The following is an 18,262-nucleotide window of genomic DNA, read 5'->3' as shown; positions in this document are numbered from 1 at the left end:
ACTCCACAACCTCATGATGTAAGTGACATTCGGTCCGTCCTGGGAATGGCCTGCTATTGTGCCTGATACATCAAAGACTATGCAACCATCAGCTACCCGCTGTGAGAGCTAACAAGACAAGGCCAAACATTTCACTGGTCCAAAATGTGCAAGCAGGCTTTCAACAAGATCAAAAAGGCTGTGAGCTCTGCCGCCCATTTGGCCTACTTCAACCCCAAACGGAAAACCGAAATTACAGTCGACGCCAGCCCCGTGGGCCTCGGTGCCATACTATCCCAGTATGACGATGAGAGAGACCAGCGTCACATCATAGCCTATGCCAGCCGCAGCCTCACTGACACAGAGAAGGCATACTCCCAACCGGAGAGGGAAAGTCTAGCAGTCGTGTGGGCATGCGAACACTTCCACTTATTCGTATATGGGAAACATTTCACACTTACCATATTCAGCAACCCAAGAGCAAAGATGCCTCCAAGGATTGAGAGGTGGGGAATCCACTTGCAAGAATACACATACACCATTATTCACAAACCGGGAAAGTCAGAGAACCCAGCGGACTACATATCACGTCATCCTCAAGCACTGACACAGACACGCTACTCGCTAGCCGAAGAATTCCTTCATTTCGTCATTAATCAAGCACGCCCAACTGTCGTCCCACTAGACGCCATTATAGAAGCCACTACCAAGAACGCCACACTCCAAGATGTCATGCAACGCATCCGCGCAGACTCATGGAGACATCTGGAGGATTCGCAAGATACCACCGCTATCAATATGCAAGAACTCTCATCTTTCAAACACGTTAAGGATGATCTCACAATTAGTGCAGATGGATTGATACTGAGAGACCGAAGGATTGTCATCCCTCACAAACTAAGGCAAGGGACCATCAATTTAGCACATGAGGGTAACAGAGGCTTAGTAGCCACGAAGAAAGCACTGAGAGAGAGGGTTTGGTTCCCATCCCTTGACCAAATGGTAGAAGCCACGCTTCAAGATTGCCCACAATACCAGCTAGTAGGGCGAGAAGAACCACCCGCTCCACTGCAAATGTCTGATCTCCCAGACAGCGTGTGGCAACAAGTAGCGGTCGATTTCTTCGGCCCGCTAAAGTCTGGGAAATATGTCATTGTCATCATGGACGAATATTCCCGATTTCCCATTGCACACCAACTGTCATCCACAAAAGCATCTGCCATCATACCATCCTTTAAGAAGTATTCGTTGCATGGGGAATCCCCAAGATAGTGAAGGCAGATAATAGACCACCTTTCAATGGACATGAGTTCACGGAATTCACAAATCACCTGAATTTCAAACACCGGAAAATCACTCCTCTATGCCCTCAAGCAAATGGGATGGTTGAGCGCTTCATGGCCACCCTGAAGAAAACAATACAACAAGCTGCACTTTCCCAGCGCGACATCCAACCAGCACTCAATGAAGCACTGCGAGCATACAGTACCACGCCACACAGCACCACCAACAGGTGCCCCGCCACCCTGATGCTCGGGAGGACTCCGCGCACCAGGATACCAACTTCGGATGCAGTCATACAATCCAGACCCCGACCTCGGATCATGAGACACTGATAAACCTCGATAGAAACAAGAAAACAAAGCTGAAAGAATACCCGATAATCGTCGTCGGGCAAAGACGTCTGACATTCAAGAAGGAGATTGGGTACTAGTAAAGCAGGAATGGAGAACTAAAGCCGACAGACGTTCTCATGCCCACCTGCTACAAGTAGTGAAGAGGAAAGGGACCATGGTCACAGCTGCCTCCACAACCAAGAGGACCACAAGAAATGTGTCACACTTCAAGAAGTGTAATCCAGCGGCATATGGTCGAGAAGACAAAACAGACGGATACACGGACACCTCAGACTCAGGAACGGGCAACCTCGAAGAACGTTTTCGTGTATTTGACACGGATGAAATCGGAGAACGGCGTCCTCCCTGCCGGCCACAGAGGACCATTCGAAGACCAGTTCGACTCATTAAAGAACTTTAAAGAATAGAAAGATCTAAGGTAACTGATAATTCACAAAAGGGGGAGATGTCGCATCGCCATGCCTGACTCCGTCCAGGACTTCTGGGTCAGGCATGGCCGGAACGGGATGGGGAGAGACGGCGCAAGGGAGCGGCAGTCGAGAGAGTAAGGGAAAAGAATAAAGAAGTTTACAGATCCACTTCGTGTCCGCGTATTTTTTAAACGCGCGACACAAAAGATACATGTATGTTCACGAGTTCCCTTTGGGGTCACATTACTGGACAGATTGTTGTGACAGAATACTACAGTGGGATTACACCGTGATTTGCTTGTGCTGTTATTGTCTGACTCAAAATGACTTGGACTGCTTCATAAATGATCTTGATGCTTATCACTCAGTGCTGTTAGCAGATGGGAATATAAGTGACACCGATTATACTATGTAAACTGTACTCTTGAACACTATGTATGTAGTAACTTGAATGTCATGTCTCTATTTTTTATTATCAATAAGTTTTTTTTTTTAAACTCTGTCCCAAACACGTCTTGTCCATAGTGTACAACAACAATGTTAAACTGCAGAAAAGATTGCTGTTTTTCTTTTTAAACAAGCCACCCTTTGTGACTTAACAAAACAAGGCTCGTCAAAATAAATGTCTGTTCAATCCAACCGTGTTCATATAAGAAAACAAAGTAAAATTCAATCTCCTATAGAAAATGTGACTAAATGAAGTTTTTCCTGAAATGCCAGTATAAAATGACCTAAAACCACTTATTTTCAGTAAATGTTTTCTTAAAGCCTTCTCACTCAATCTGACTGAAAGCGTTCCTCTCCAGATGGGCTTTCCACAAATCTCTACCAAACTGCAGGCTCCTCTGCAATAACTTCTCTCAACCACCTTTCTTAGTGCAACGTGCTGAAGCGGAGGAGGGCACTGTTTAAATGCTCCTAGTATCAAGAAAGCAACTGAGAGGTCCTGTTGTCGCAAGAACACAAAATCTCCTGAGAGCTTGTTGTTGGTCTGTTTTGATGGCAGATTGCTGTCTCACTAGAAAATACTACACATGGCAAGGAAATAAACGTTCACGCATGATAATGCATGTGTCATTTGATACCACAAACAAAATATTGCTGTCTCTTCAACAAGTCTGTTGACCAATACTCCATACTCCATCCATCTTTATTGCTGAATCTTAGTCTGAATGAGCAGATGACACATTGACAACTTAATTCCTACTTTTATCAGGGAAGCCATACGTAACATACTATAGGGTGGACCAAGTGGAGTCCACCACATTTAGTAAAAGCCATTGGCTACTGTCATTACCTGCTAAGCCCCATCCTAGGGCTGGGACCTAGCTTGCAAGGAAAAGATCAATGAAACATACAAATGAATCCAGGAGCATGTATGTCAGAATCATTCCAGCTATTGTAATTGTCTCCTGAATTTACTAAAGTCCAAAGCAGCTTGGACCTAATATTGAAGTTCTTTTGATGACTTACAAGTAGGGCTCCCGGTTTTATGGTATTTATCTTTTTAACATTTCCGTATGTATCCATATTTATTTTCTTGCCATCTTACTAGTATATATCCATATTTTATTTGTGGTGTGCGAATAAGTGGAGTCAGTATTGGTATATTTCCACTTGTATTTTACTGATAAACATGCACTCGTACTTTGAAGCCTGTCGCGTTTTCATAAATTCAGCAGCCAAATATAGAAAAACACTACACCCACAGGTAAATAATAGCAATTTACTACAAATATATTTTAATATATGTCTGAATTTAAAGGTATCTTAACCTGTTTTTAGCTTCCCATGCTATTTATATATATATATATATATATATATATATATATATCTGCTTATCTGTGACCTTGGAATTCACAACAGATAGTCCACTTTTAAAATTCATTCATACAGGAAACACATTATTTTCTGTCTGCATTTATCTTTAAAAATGGAGAACTGGGAGCCTTACTTATAAGTGGCAAGGATGATTCTTGTAATCACGTATGTGGATTTACTGTCTTTTCTAGTGGCAATTGAAAATTGGGATGAACCTTTAAATTAGCTTGAAGGGCTATTGTACTGCTGTTTTTCCCAAAAACCTTAAACATTGGTAAAGGTCCAGTAAACTATTGTTGTAATTTTTTAATGCAATCCTAAACATAAATGTCTCATTGAAAACCAGAATTTTTCCCCAGTCTATAGATAGGGGATTTACATATTTACTTTTCGGCATACTAGTTATACATGGCTTTAGCTTTGTTTAGATCGTCTAGTCATTTCTGCACCATGAATAGCGGTTCCAGCTATATTCTTAGCCTCTTCCTGTCTCAACAATTTGTGGATGTGTTCCAGTTATGGAATAGTACTAAGTAGATAACATTTTTTAAATATTGTGCCAAAACTCAGCTAGCCAAACGTGTTTAACCCTTTCTTGTTACTCTTTTTTCCATCTCTGTGACCATCAGTTTCTGGGTGATATGCTGTAGAAAACGCAACGGGGATAAGTTACACAGGTAAATTTACAATTGAGTAAATGTAGAATAACATAAAAAATGCAAAGCCACTATTAACTTAATATGGAAAGAAATAATTAATTTAAATGTATTGAATACATGATTTGGAAGATCTACCACTAAATAAAAATACCACTAAAAGTATTTTTTTATATTTATTATGTGTTAACAGATACCAAAAGTTATCTATAGAATATATTTAAGTATGTTTTAAAACAATTAAAATTTGTTTCTAATTAAAAAAACGAATTATAATTTTTTATAGTAGAAATATATTCATTTTTATTTATATTTTTATATATTTTTTAACAATACTGTACATTTATATATATTTGTAAAAAGTTAAAATAGATATATTCATTTTAGCAATTTTTGTTGGGGTTTTTTATTTTAAGTTCCTACCTGCATTATTTTCTATAATAGAGTGACATAGTACCAGTGGTTGGCCATTTGTCGTCCTAGACTTACTTTAGGTCGGATCTGGAATACATTTACTACTATTTTAAGTCTATTTTGGCTGTAGTAACTATAAAAGTGCAGTTTGTAAACTGGAATGGGCTTACTCTTTTGTGGGTGGGTGTATGTCACTCCTTAAACCACTCCCAAGCCATCTCTTAACCCCTCCTTACTCCTCCATAAACCCTTCCCATTTAGTTGTTGGTTTTCTCAATTTTCCAACTTCTCCCCCCATTCCTTCTAAAATGTAGACACGTGTAGAGATCTCCGCATTTGGGCAGTTTGTCTCTGCAAAGAAATGATAGTAGTAGCAGAGATGTAGCCCTTTGCACGTACATTTTTTATTTTGATAGTATTTGTAGTATGTTAGCAGTTCTACTGTAGTACTACCAAACATACTACAGAATGCAGTTTGTGAATAGTCCCCATTGTGATTCCTAATTTTTTACAAAAGATTTCCCAAAACCTAGAATAAACTGCAAAGTCATCGTCAAACACTATGAACCCGATGAACAATGGAGTTTTGCAGTTCCTAAGACTATGATTAGCAAAATGAGAGCCTTTGTGACTGCGAAATGACCTTTTTGGTATGTACAAAACTGAAATTGCAATTCGGTAACATGTTATGGAATCACAATTTGGGTCTGCGAATTCATACTGAATAGCTATTTGAAAGGGGCGTGTTTAGGGCGTCGCTTCCACACAGTGATTCGCAATAACATGTATTCATGTTTTACAACTGAAATCTGGTCACAAAACATTAATTTTTCAACGACTACATAAAGGTAGTGGTAACCCATTCACAAATAGCAAGGGATCCCAAAGGTACCCTTTCTCCTTTCTGAAATGTTTACAAACCATTTTTTTAGGAGTAGGCAAAGGGTGTGTTTAGCGCGTCCCTTCCAAAGAGTGATTCGCAATGACATGTATTAATGTTTTACAACTGACATCTGGTTGCAAAACATTAATATTTAACCAACTACATAAAAGTTGTGGTAACCCATTTACAAAAAGAAAGAGTTCCCCAAGGATCCCTTTCTCTTTTCTGAAAGGTTGGCAAAACAGTTTTTTAGGAGTAGGAAGTGGTCCCAAGGACCACTGCTAGTCTTAGAAAAAGTTTGAGAAACCTTTCTTCTTTTATAACACATCTCGTTCTCCATTAAAGAAAAGGGACTACATTTAGTGAACAATCCATTATTTAAAAGCAATCACAGACATCCCATATGTGGATCCAGCAGGCCACCATCCCTAGGATAGCAGCAAATTATAGTGGGTCACGATTTGCATTCTTCCTCACTAATATGCATGAAGTATATCAAATTGCGACCCACCTCGATTCTGAATTTTATTTTATTAGTACATTAGCACATATGTCAGTTCATAAAATTCAGTAGTTCCCAATTGACTTTATGTTCCACTCAATATACATGCAGGCTAAAGTATCCTATAGCAAATATCTTGCATGCGCATTTTCTGATCATGGGGCGCTTGTGTTACATTTACATCAGGGACACTATAGGCCTAGAATATCATGTGTTGACTGCAGGATGTAGCCCTACAGGACAGAGTGTAAGCTGAGACCATACACTCACATATAACAAAATATTTGACCATAAGGAGGGTTCTGTTGTAGACTTCCATAGGGAGAGGGACGCCGTTAAAGTGTACCTGATGGGGGTGGATATTGCTACTAGCCATGGAATTAGACTACATCCAAATGGTGAGGTGTTGAACTTGGAAGAAAAACTCAGGAAAAATATGAGAGTGGCACTGAGAGAAGTGCAACCTGAAGAATTTACAACCATAGTGTGAGACCTCAATAAAGCAGTACCCCAACTCACTCCATGACCCTATAGGTAGGATTTGATGTAACAGCATGAGGAGGGGGACACACCTGGTCGGCATTTGGCTTGTCTAGTGCAAGGCATAGAGGAAAGGGTACCTATGACAGAGGTGCAGCCCCCTCACAGGCAAACTGTGGTGACACAAGGTCAAATAAATGAGGTAGGATCCGCAATACTAGCAAGGTCTCTGTGAGTCCCTGGGAGGGAGTACTCGCGGATGAAAGTTGAGATTGAATGGGCGACAAGTGTTTTTTGTGGACGTGCCACTTGTGGTGGCAAAAATCCAGCTGGCCATATGAGAATTGGCAATGAGTAAGACACTGGAAAGTGATTGTCACCCGGCTGCATTTTATGAAATGTATGCCTCTCTGTTGGCGTCTAAGCTACTGAAAGTTTATATGGAGGCAGCAATCAGGGGTATGTTGTCATCAAGTATGAGAGAAGCCATAATTGTATTCCTCCTGAATAGCCTCACGATCAGTTGTATCTTAAATCATACAAACCATCATCCATGTGGATTATAAGATCCTGGCCAAGGTAATAGCAAACAGGATATGCACCATGATGACTATTCTGATACTGTTGTACAGCTTATACTTTCTTAAGCAAAACTGCGTTTGTTGGACAACATAAACTCTGAACTAGTGCAAGACTGATTATAAGCACCCCTCAGAATATGTTGGCCTATAGTCCTGCTAGCTCACAGTGCACCATCTCTACCGGGTAACATATGGATGTGCAACCTCATAGCATAACAACCCTGACTCCCCAAGGAAATGGTGGTAACAGATCGAATACCCTTTCGCTCAGCTACTTAGGCATACCCAAAAAGATACACAAGAAATACACAGTATGCGGTTTCAATATTCATTGAAGCATTATGATTCTTAAGTAAAATACTTGTGCTGCAATGATTAATAGAAGTTAATAGAATAATGTGATTAACAGTACAAGAATGATGGAAAAGATGAACAATTCAACCATTTTGCTGCTTACAGGAAACTATATGTGTGCATACAAGTACTGTACTATAGTGTACTCTTACGTAGCGCATTATACCCCATCATATCTAAGGTGAGTAGATCTGCCAAATCCCTACTGGGTGGTCGAAGTCCCCATTACCTGTGGGTAAGTGTCAGCAAGCTGTCTGTCTTGGTGTAGAGTTGGACAGCATCCCTTGCATGAGGTAAAAGGAATCAGCTGAGCTGGAATTCCGGCATGGACTGACCTCTCAGTGCCAGCGAAATGCTCCTCTGCCCAAACAAAGGCCTGATGTCATATACATAATTACATCCTCTATGTTACTATGCCGAAGCCCCAGTCAGGCCGCTATTGTTAATTATTTTGTGATAGCTCTGTCACCGAGTGGCCAAAACAAATAATGGCATCTTGCATGCTGAACCTTACCCTTGTACAGAATGTTCAAGGTGTTTTGATAGAGTGCCTACAAAGTGGTGTTGTTTGCAAAACTGAGTTCACTGAATGTTATTCCATATGTGCACCCAAATGAATGTGTGTCAGATGTGATTGTGTTTAGGGTAAGAAGGCAACTTAAGAACGTGTGCATTTAAAATGGCAATTTCTTAACCAGGCCTAATACCTCCACGTGATACCCACTCCTTGGACGTGAGACGACAAAAATAAAGCTAATGTAAATACAATGCTGAACCTACGCAAAAGCATAAAAAACCTTAAAACTATAAAAAGGCACTATGCTAGTTTGAGCATAAAACACACAAAACCATATTTAAAAGTTTAAAAGCAATTTTAAAAATGCGTTAAAAGGCGGTATATAAAACAATTTAAAAACAATTTGGTATGTTAAACACAAGTTTGCATTAACAATGTTCCCACACCTCAAAACTGAAAGATTATTTAAGTGTTCCCAGGAGCAGACAAAACATTGCTGTTCCCAGAAAATTCAGACAATGTTCCCTGAGGCACCCAATTCATTAGGTCCATAGAGCAAAGATGTTGTACTCCATCCCCCTCACCGTCTAGCAAGAGAGGAACAGCCAGTGCCGATTCTGCAGAATTCAAATTACCTGGAGCTGAAGCATTCCAGGAGGCTCATACTATGTATTCATGAGCAATGGCAAGCATGTGGGACAGCAGTACAAGGGAGCTGTTAATGGGCCCACCCGTAGGGCAATGTCCGGAGATTGAACCAGTTGCGATCCCAAAGATATATCCAAGGCACCCACGAAAGTGCACAGCTGAAAACGGGCTGAACACAGTGTAACCATACAGGCCAAAAGGACAAGAACTAATGGTTGTTCAGTTCCTGAAGTAAGGGTGCGCCAAAGCAGTGTATCATGCATTCACGACACAGGAGCACATGTGGTGGTGCTATCCGCATTTGACCTTGTGGTGGGACATCCATTGCAGAGCAGAAAAAATAAAAGCACAGTTTCGACCCCTTGAAATAGGACACATGGTAAGCCTTCAAAATTGATGGAATAACTCCGAAGACTGTCTGGAAGGTGCTAACCAACCTGGAGCCAATTGTCTTAAAAAAGTTTGACATTCCTTCTATATTGCAAAAGGAACAGATGATGGACGAAATGCTGAACAAATCAAACATTCACCCCCAGTCACAGATCTGGGTTAAATCCATAGTTTTTTGCTCACCACACCATTCCAGTTTGGGTCCAGACATATGCAAATCAGTCGGGCTTGTTTGAATCTTGTGGCATCGCGAGCACTGGACCCACATCTGGGCATCTCCTTTCCACTTAGGGGGACAAATGCAAAAAGAACACATAATGGACGGAAAGCTGAACAAATCAAATATCAGAGATCTGTGTTAAATCCATCATTTTCTTGCTCGTCATGCCATTCCAGTTTGGATGCGGCCATATGCAAATCAATTTTGATCCTACTTCCCTTGGGAACGGTCCAACCCGAACTGCCAGGCCAGGTCCTCCCTGGACCAGAAAAAAGCATCCTGGGAACGGTTTCGAGGTATCACCCCTCATCAGCCCAGCTAGCTTAAATCCGGTGGCATAGCAAGCACAGTGCCCACACCTGGGCATACCGTTCCTACTTAGAGCGACAAATGCAAAAATAACAGATGAAAAATTGAATGCTGAACAAATCAAACATTCACCCTCAGTCATAGATCCAGGTTAAAACTATAATTTTCTGGCTTGCCACGCCATTCCAGTCTGGACCCAGCCATATGCAAATCAGTCTCGACCCTGCTCCCCATGGGAACAGTTCAACCTGAGTTGCCAGGCCAGGTCCTCCCCGGACCGGAAATAAGCATCCTGGGACCGGTTTCACGGTATCACCCCATATCAGCTAGGCTAGCTTGAATTTGGTGGCATAGCGAGCACTGCACTCACATCTGGGCATACTCTTCCCACTTAGGGCTACAAATGCAAAAAAGAACAGATGATGGACGGAATGCTGAACACATCTAATATTCACCCCCAGTCACAGATATGTCCAGGGCACACTCGAAAGTGCACAGCGGAAAACGGGCTGAACACAGTGTAACAATACAGGCTGAAAAGACAGGAACCAATGGTTGTTCATTTCCTGAAGTAAGGGTGCGTCAAAGCACTGTATCATGTTTTCACGACACAGGAGCACGTGTGGTAGTGCTATCCCCATGTGACCTTGTGGAGGGACATCCATTGCAGAGCAGAACAAATTAAAGCACAGTCTCGACCCCTATTAATAGGACACGTGGTAAACCTCCAAAATTGCTTCCAAAAACGGAGTCTAAGAATGATGGAATAATTCAGAAGACTGACTGAAAGGTGCTAACCAACCTGGAGCCAATTGTCTTAAAAAAGTGTGCCATTCCCACTATATTGCAAAAGGAACAGATAATGTACACAATGCCTGATCCTCTCGCACAGCATTCTTGATCATTCAGCATCAAGTAGCTCCCATTCAAGAGTAATCTGAAAGCCATATGCATAACATCAGATGTGGAACCATTCAAGTAGCATGACAAGTTAGCCTTAGACTTATTACATGCTACATGCTCCATGAAGCAAAACTTCCCTGCAAATGTCCCAAGGTACTCTCACAGTCAGTCCCACTACGAAAAACCTCAGTCTCCCTATTCCAGCATCGATATGTGAAAGATAAGATCCATGCCCTTTATATCTGCCCACTTGATGGTGTTGTAAGCAGTATTGCAAGTGAAATGTCGAAACTGGCAGAGAAATGAATCTGAGGATTATCCAATCCGCGGAAGGTGTTTAAGCAACAGTGAATGGCAATTTCTCCAGCTTCTCTATATGTAACATGGTGTAAGTTGCATCCTTCTTTGCCATGATTGTCTGTTCTTTGGATATTATATGACAAAAACAAGCTAGTGGTATTAAGGTGTTTCCATGGAACGCGGCCAGCTCGAAGTTTCTGCAGAGTCCAAATTAGTAACATTATAGCTCTAAGCTGTGACTGCCCATGTTTTGGACGACCCAAGTATCTTCCAACTGATTAATATAGAATTAGCACTATATCCACACCCCATGATCCTCTGTGGTGATTTAAATATCCATATCCAGTCGCAGATTAATCTTAGGACAGAGGAATCTTATATGGGTAGGAAGCTGCGAGGATTTAAGAGTTTGCAGGCGTTGGTGCAGGATCAAGGACTATATGATGTATGGGCGGAACTCAATCCAGGTCAAGACGGTTACACATACTATTCTGCCCCACACGGTAGGATGGCACGGCTAGATTATTTTTTGGTCTCTGATGCCGTTTAATCAAGGGCATCAATTAAGATTTTACCTAAAATTATATCGGATCACAATCCAATAGTTTTGGAGTTTGACTGTGTAGGATTAAAGACTAGGAGTATAAAATGGACATTTGATAGAAAGCTCCTGCTTAATGAGGACTATTGTATCTGGATGGATAAATGGATTCCTGAATTTGTTCGAACCAATATAGGATCAGCCAGGATAGCTATAGTATGGGATGCATTAAAAGCGGGGATAAGAGGGGAGACACTAAGATTTTCTGTGAGGAAACGCAAAATAGAATCTTTGAGGGCTACAGAGGACTTAGCGGGTTTATCCCAGCTGGAGCAAAAGCTAGTCCAAGAGATAAATTGTGCAGGTAGGGTCAAGGTGGTTCAGGCTGAACTGGCTGCCTGCCGAGCAAAAATATACCAAGGCTATGCAGATGTAGCCGCTGCTAATTATCAAATACATAGAAGCGAGCTCTATGAGTATGGAGAAAGAGTAGGGAGAGTCCTCGCTAATAGGCTGCGTCAAAAAGAGGTCCAGTCTAGGATAGTCAAGATCAAAGATGTTGATGGCAAAATGGTGGAGACTCCCTTTTTGATCCAGGATGCTTTTAAAAAATATTACGAAAAGCTGTATGCGTCTGAACCAGTTGTTAACGCGGAGGGCTACCTAGCGGGAAAAGTGAATTTGGGCTTAAAGGAACAGGAAAAAGATGCATTGTCGGAGGGGCTCTCCTGGGAAGAAATCGAAGCCGCTATGTCATCCCTAGCCTTAGGGAAAGCGATGGGATCAGACTCGATCCCCTTAGAGTTTTATATTAAATTTAGGAAGTCTCTAGAGGGGATAATGACTACAGTATTTCAAGCAGCATTCGCCGGGGATCCCCCGGCCACATGGTCCCAAACAGTGATAGTAGTTTTTAAGAAGAAGGGAAAGGATCCTCATGAGCTCTCTTCATATCGTCCAATCTCCCTAATTAACGCTGATAATAAAATATATTCGAAATGTCTGGCAAGGAGACTGGGGGAAGTCATTAGCCCTCTAGTCTCATTACAACAACATGGCTTTATCGCCGGGAGGGGAACTACCGATCATATCAGACGACTTATCTCTGTGTTTGATTGGGCTCAGGCTAGGAATGTCCCGGTTGGGGTTGCCCTGTTGGATGCCGAGAAGGCAATCGACAGGGTTTCCTGTGAATTTCTGTGGGCAGTAATGAGGTGGAAATCATTCCCTAATGAGTATTTACGGGCAATACAGTCGATGTATCTTTCTCCGATGGCGACAGTTCGGCTGGGGGGGGAAAGAATCTCAAAGCTTTTTGGTTAACAGGGGCACTCGGCAGGGGTGCCCTTGTTCTCCACTCCTGTTTGCGTTGTTTATAGACCCCCTTATTGAAAGCTTAGAGTCCGACATGGAAATAGTACCGGTAACCACGCAGACATATTCAGCCAAAGTTTTAGCATATGCCGATGACTTGGCAGTTTTGTCATCAGACATGAATAGAGCCATTCGTAGAATCGAAGTCATAACGGAGAATTTCGGAGTAATGTCCGGCTATAAATTAAATTTGGGAAAGACTCAGGTGCTCCATACAGAGATCGGATGGCCATTGGAGGCTCACGTGGAAGTGGTTACGGAGGCAACGTATTTGGGTATAATTATCTCACCCCAAATTTATAATATTCCGACGATCAATGTGGATCCTATACTCGCCTCCTCAAATAAAACTTTGGAGCGAATAGACCGGCTGCATCTCTCCTTATATGGAAGGGTTAATGTTTTAAAAATGTCCATTTTCCCAAAGTTCCTGTACCTGTTTCGGGCTATACCAATGCTTTTCCCAAAGCTTGTATATTCTAGAATAGAACGAATGTGCTCACGATTCCTTTGGGGTTATCGTCGGTCTAGAAGGGCTATTAAGTGGCTCTATCTGCCGGTCGATCGAGGTGGCTTTGCTCTCCCAAATTTCTATCTATATCACCTATCCTCGCTACTCCAACTAATGGGGATCCTGGTTTGGGGCAAGTTGGCAGTCCTGGATCCTGCTTTCTCGCCGTCTATATATGAGTGGTGCTTGAGAGTATCTGCACAAGGTTTACTTTTAAAAGTGTTGGAGCCAAGTTACTACAAAAAAACTAGGTTTAAGATCATTCAGACGGCCTATTCAGTCTGGAAGAGGGTGCGCAAACAACTAGGTATCCCAACTATTATTAAATATACACCCTTGGATTCGTCCGTATTACCGCCCGCTGTATTTCAGGATGCGATAATGCGCAGGTGGGCACAGTAGGATATTAGACTAGTAGCGGATCTATTAGAGCAGGGCGAGATTCTATCTTTCTTAACTCTACAAGAACGATTTGGTGTTGGGAGGGTTGATTTTTTTAAGTATTTGCAGGTTAGGAGCTTTCTACAGGCCGCAATGGCGGGGGGGGAAATTTCAGCAAAGGCAGATCCATATGTTGGAGTTAATAAAAATGAAGTGTAAAATAGGGCAAATATATACAGAATTTATGTTAATACAACCTGATGATATGGATAGACAGGAAGCATTATGGAAGGAGAAAATGGTGCTAAACAACCTGGATCTGCATCTGGTAATGCGAACTGCCAGCTCCATTCTGCTTTCTGGTAGTCTTAGAAGCCAATCATATATGGCCACATTTAACTTGTATTATACGCCGGGGAAGATAGCAAAATGGAAGGCGGGGAGGGGGACTAACTGTGCCAGATGTGGATATTATGCAGCAGATTCGATTCATATTTTTTTTTGTGTCCTGCCCTTCAGCTCCTCCTTATGGATATAGAACGGTTCTTGCTGCAAATTTTGGGAATCCCTATATCTGTTACAGCCTCTCTGGTTATGTTTGGAATTGAATTTGGTGCTGTGTCAGGTAGACTATCAACATCTTATAGAGGCTTTAAGTTCATCTGTATGTCAGTATTGAGGCTATGTATAACATCTCAGTGGCTGGACCCGGAGCCCCCGACCTTTATAAGCTGGAGGGCTAAACTAATTTCCATATACAATACGGAATTTGCACTATTCAAACTGAAAGGCATGGCAAAAAAAAAATTGGGGGCTGCAATATGGGATCCGCTTAGAATATGGGCACAGCAATGACATTTAACATTTTTTATTTTTTTTTGTTTATTGCTGTTTGTTAACTACTTTTTTTTTTTGTCCTCTCTGAATCATCAATAAAATAAAAAAAATAAAAAAAGAAAGTGCACAGCGGAAAACGGGCTGAACACAGTGTAACTACAGGCTGAAAAGACAGGAACCAATGGTTGTTCATTTCCTGAAGTAAGGGTGCGTCAAAGCACTGTATCATGTTTTCAGGACACAGGAGCACGTGTGGTAGTGCTATCCCCATGTGACCTTGTGGAGGGACATCCATTGCAGAGCAGAACAAATTAAAGCACATCTCGACCCCTATTAATAGGACACGTGGTAAACCTCCAAAATTGCTTCCAAAAACGGAGTCTAAGAATGATGGAATAATTCAGAAGACTGACTGAAAGGTGCTAACCAACCTGGAGCCAATTGTCTTAAAAAAGTGTGCCATTCCCATTAAATTGCAAAAGGAACAGATAATGTACACAATGCCTGATCCTCTCGCACAGCATTCTTGATCATTCAGCATCAAGTAGCTCCCATTCAAGAGTAATCTGAAAGCCATATGGATAACATCAGATGTGGAACCATTCAAGTAGCATGACAAGTTAGCCTTAGACTTATTACATGCTACATGCTCCATGAAGCAAAACTTCCCTGCAAATGTCCCAAGGTACTCTCACAGTCAGTCCAGCTAAGAAAAACCCCAGTCTCCCTATTCCAGCATCGATATGTGAAAGATAAGATCCATGCCCTTTATATCTGCCCACTTGATGGTGTTGTAAGCAGTATTGGAAGTGAAATGTCGAAACTGGCAGAGAAATGAATCTGAGGATTATCCAATCCGCGGAAGGTGTTTAAGCAACAGTGAATGGCAATTTCTCCAGCTTCTCTATATGTAACATGGTGTAAGTTGCATCCTTCTTTGCCATGATTGTCTGTTCTTTGGATATTATATGACAAAAACAAGCTAGTGGTATTAAGGTGTTTCCATGGAACGCGGCCAGCTCGAAGTTTCTGCAGAGTCCAAATTAGTAACATTATAGCTCTAAGCTGTGACTGCCCATGTTTTAAAGAAGTCACTCTGAACAATGTCAATTGCAGATGACACATTGGTGGTGTAGGAGAGTGTACTCATTGTGCGCAATTAAATATTGCACGGCGAATACTTGCTTTATGCTGGAAATGGTGATCATAATGGTGAAAACAGAACATTACATCATAATAATCAGTTGAATGTTGCAAATCATCTAACATTTCATGCACTGTATCAATGAATCAATCATTAGAAATAGTACTATGGAATTTGAATCAAATCAGTGGGTCCTTATATATCATAGAATACTTGATCCCAAACAATCCCATCAGGAACAGGAATAGCTGAGATGTTCACCAGAGAAAGGTCTCTTCGCACTTTGTGTGATGAAGAGTGAGGTTTTAAAACCACGTTTACCAATTCAATTCTGGGAGCTAGTGTCTGTTGGGAATCAAGGAAAAGACTGTTACAAAACTAATCCAAAGGAAAAGTAATGACATTGTAATCCAAATGTATATCCATGGTGGCATAGAATATGTCTTTTTCAGCCAAATGTAGGATTCACACATTCTACTTCTGGGTGGTAGTGATGCTGGGTCAGATGAACCTGAAGAGAAGTTATCATAATCCATGAAGTAGCCAGAGGCTGGTCAATCTATTTTTGGCAGTTCTGGATGCTTTGGAGAACAGGGAGTAGACTATTTTGGTGATACGTTGTGGTAGACATCTTCTTTGTTTGCCAAATTCTCTCTCTTTGCATTATGTTTACAAGGAATTAGTTGATGTAGCAGAATAAAGTGATACTTCAGTGTTAGCTGTCCCCTGGAGGGGAGAAGAGGCTTTATACTTAATCTAAGCTTCCATCTGGATTACCTGTAGGATAATTAGATGAGAAATTCGAAGAAAACATGCCCTTGGGGAAGTTGATAGGATACAGCGAGAATCCGCTGTAATCGCTTGTCTAGCTTTTTTTTTTAGAGACCCCTCACCCACCAGGGTTCCCTCTAGGTGGCATGCTTCTTCATCGGGGTTCCTCTCACTCCTCTACGGATTGAGGCGTGCTGCGTATTGCAAAATACATAGGAGCACTTACTGGTGTAGACTATGTGTAGTGCAGTGAAGTGGAGTGGAAAAAGAAAACTTAAAAATACCTAACTAGTTTGCCACTCTTTTATTCCCGCCCCTAGTTGGTACGTTTGAAAATCAGGGGTTGTTACTGAGGGGAATCCAGACTGTAATGAGTCTGGTTGTCTCAGCAATATATAGTTGTCAACATGTTTCGAGCCGTTCCCTTAATGGCTCTTCATCAGGACTCCACGGGGTCCAGCCCGTGTGTACCACTCCTAGTCAATCCTATAATAAGGACGCAAAGCATGCACACTTGATATGTATGCTCTGTATATACATAAGGTTTTTAGAATTAATCCGTATCTGTAATTGGAAAGGAAAATGCATTAAAACAACAACCTGCCAGCTGGGCTGGCAGGCCACAATTGCTCAATTTATTCATGTAAATATAAATATAACACCCTTATATGGTGGGTGCTTGTAGGATCTATCCAGTGTGCTCTAATTGTGTGTCACATGTTTGCCACACAACGTAGATTGGTGGAAACAATAATTATAAAAAACACTAGTGAGACAAGACACCATGTGACAGTACAACACAACATACAAGAAGTAACCTCAGTAACGTACTTCTGCAAACGCTATATTAATGCGTCATGGTCAATACCCAGGGGTGGAGGGGCTTGTAGTCAAACTCTAAAATAGGAGGAAAAAAGCTGATCAGACACTAATGGTATCGCTTCCTGTGTGTCAATTACCACCTATATATGAGCATCCTTTTTTTTTTTTTTTTTTTTTTTGAAACCGTTTATGACAAAGTTCAAAGAATATACAAAAATGGGCCTACAACCTTCAGGCCGGCCGCTAGCAAACAAGAGGAGCATATGATACACACAGTAGAACACATGCTGCGGCAAAGGGAAACGTACAGGAGTTAGCAGCGTTGATGGCCACACCATCCGGACCCCACATAACGGTTTCTTTTAAACATAAATAACAAAAAAAAAAAAAAGAAATCAAACCACAAGGCAACCCACAATCGAAAACAGCAGCATGTGCTCCCCTAGAAGGGGGACCCTACCGATCCATAGGAGTATCAAGGGGGGGAGAAGGTCAGGACAGGGACTGGGTGGACTCCGTGCCCGGTACCGGAGAGCTAAACCGGCTAGGGGGACGGGGCAGGCGATGGATCAGGCAATAACGGCGGGGTACAGATTCCCCCGCGGTAGGCGTTCCAGGGGCCCCATACTTTCACCCATGTCCCAGGCTTACCTCTCGCTACATACACCACCTTTTCCCGAAACATGCACCAGTCCATATTTTCCTTCCAGGCCGAAACAGTCGGGGACCTCTGGGAACCCCACAGTTGAGCAATATCGCGCTTGGCCACCATATATCCCAGAGTCACCCACCACGTCTGTGGCGCCGAGTAGTCGGTTGGTTTCCACACGTTCAACAAACATCTCCTCGCTTCAGGCAGCAGCGACACACGCGTGAC

The 18,262-nt window shown here is 42.0% G+C and overlaps 1 long non-coding RNA gene across 2 annotated transcripts in view; it reads left to right on the top strand.

The window, feature by feature from the left end:
- The window catches only part of LOC146866011 (uncharacterized), a 101,384-nt gene that overhangs the window by 41,429 nt on the left and 41,693 nt on the right, over positions 1-18,262 (top strand). For both annotated transcript variants that reach the window (XR_014976747.1, XR_014976748.1), the window contains exon 2: positions 4,477-4,524. This is a non-coding gene — a long non-coding RNA (uncharacterized LOC146866011). The remainder of the gene's footprint in view (positions 1-4,476; positions 4,525-18,262) is intronic.

This window comes from Triturus cristatus, chromosome 2_1 (genome assembly GCF_964204655.1).
Source record: "Triturus cristatus chromosome 2_1, aTriCri1.1, whole genome shotgun sequence".
Classification (NCBI taxonomy): domain Eukaryota; kingdom Metazoa; phylum Chordata; class Amphibia; order Caudata; family Salamandridae; genus Triturus; species Triturus cristatus.
Note: the sequence above shows the minus strand (reverse complement) of the source record. Positions and strands in the feature narration are given on the sequence as shown.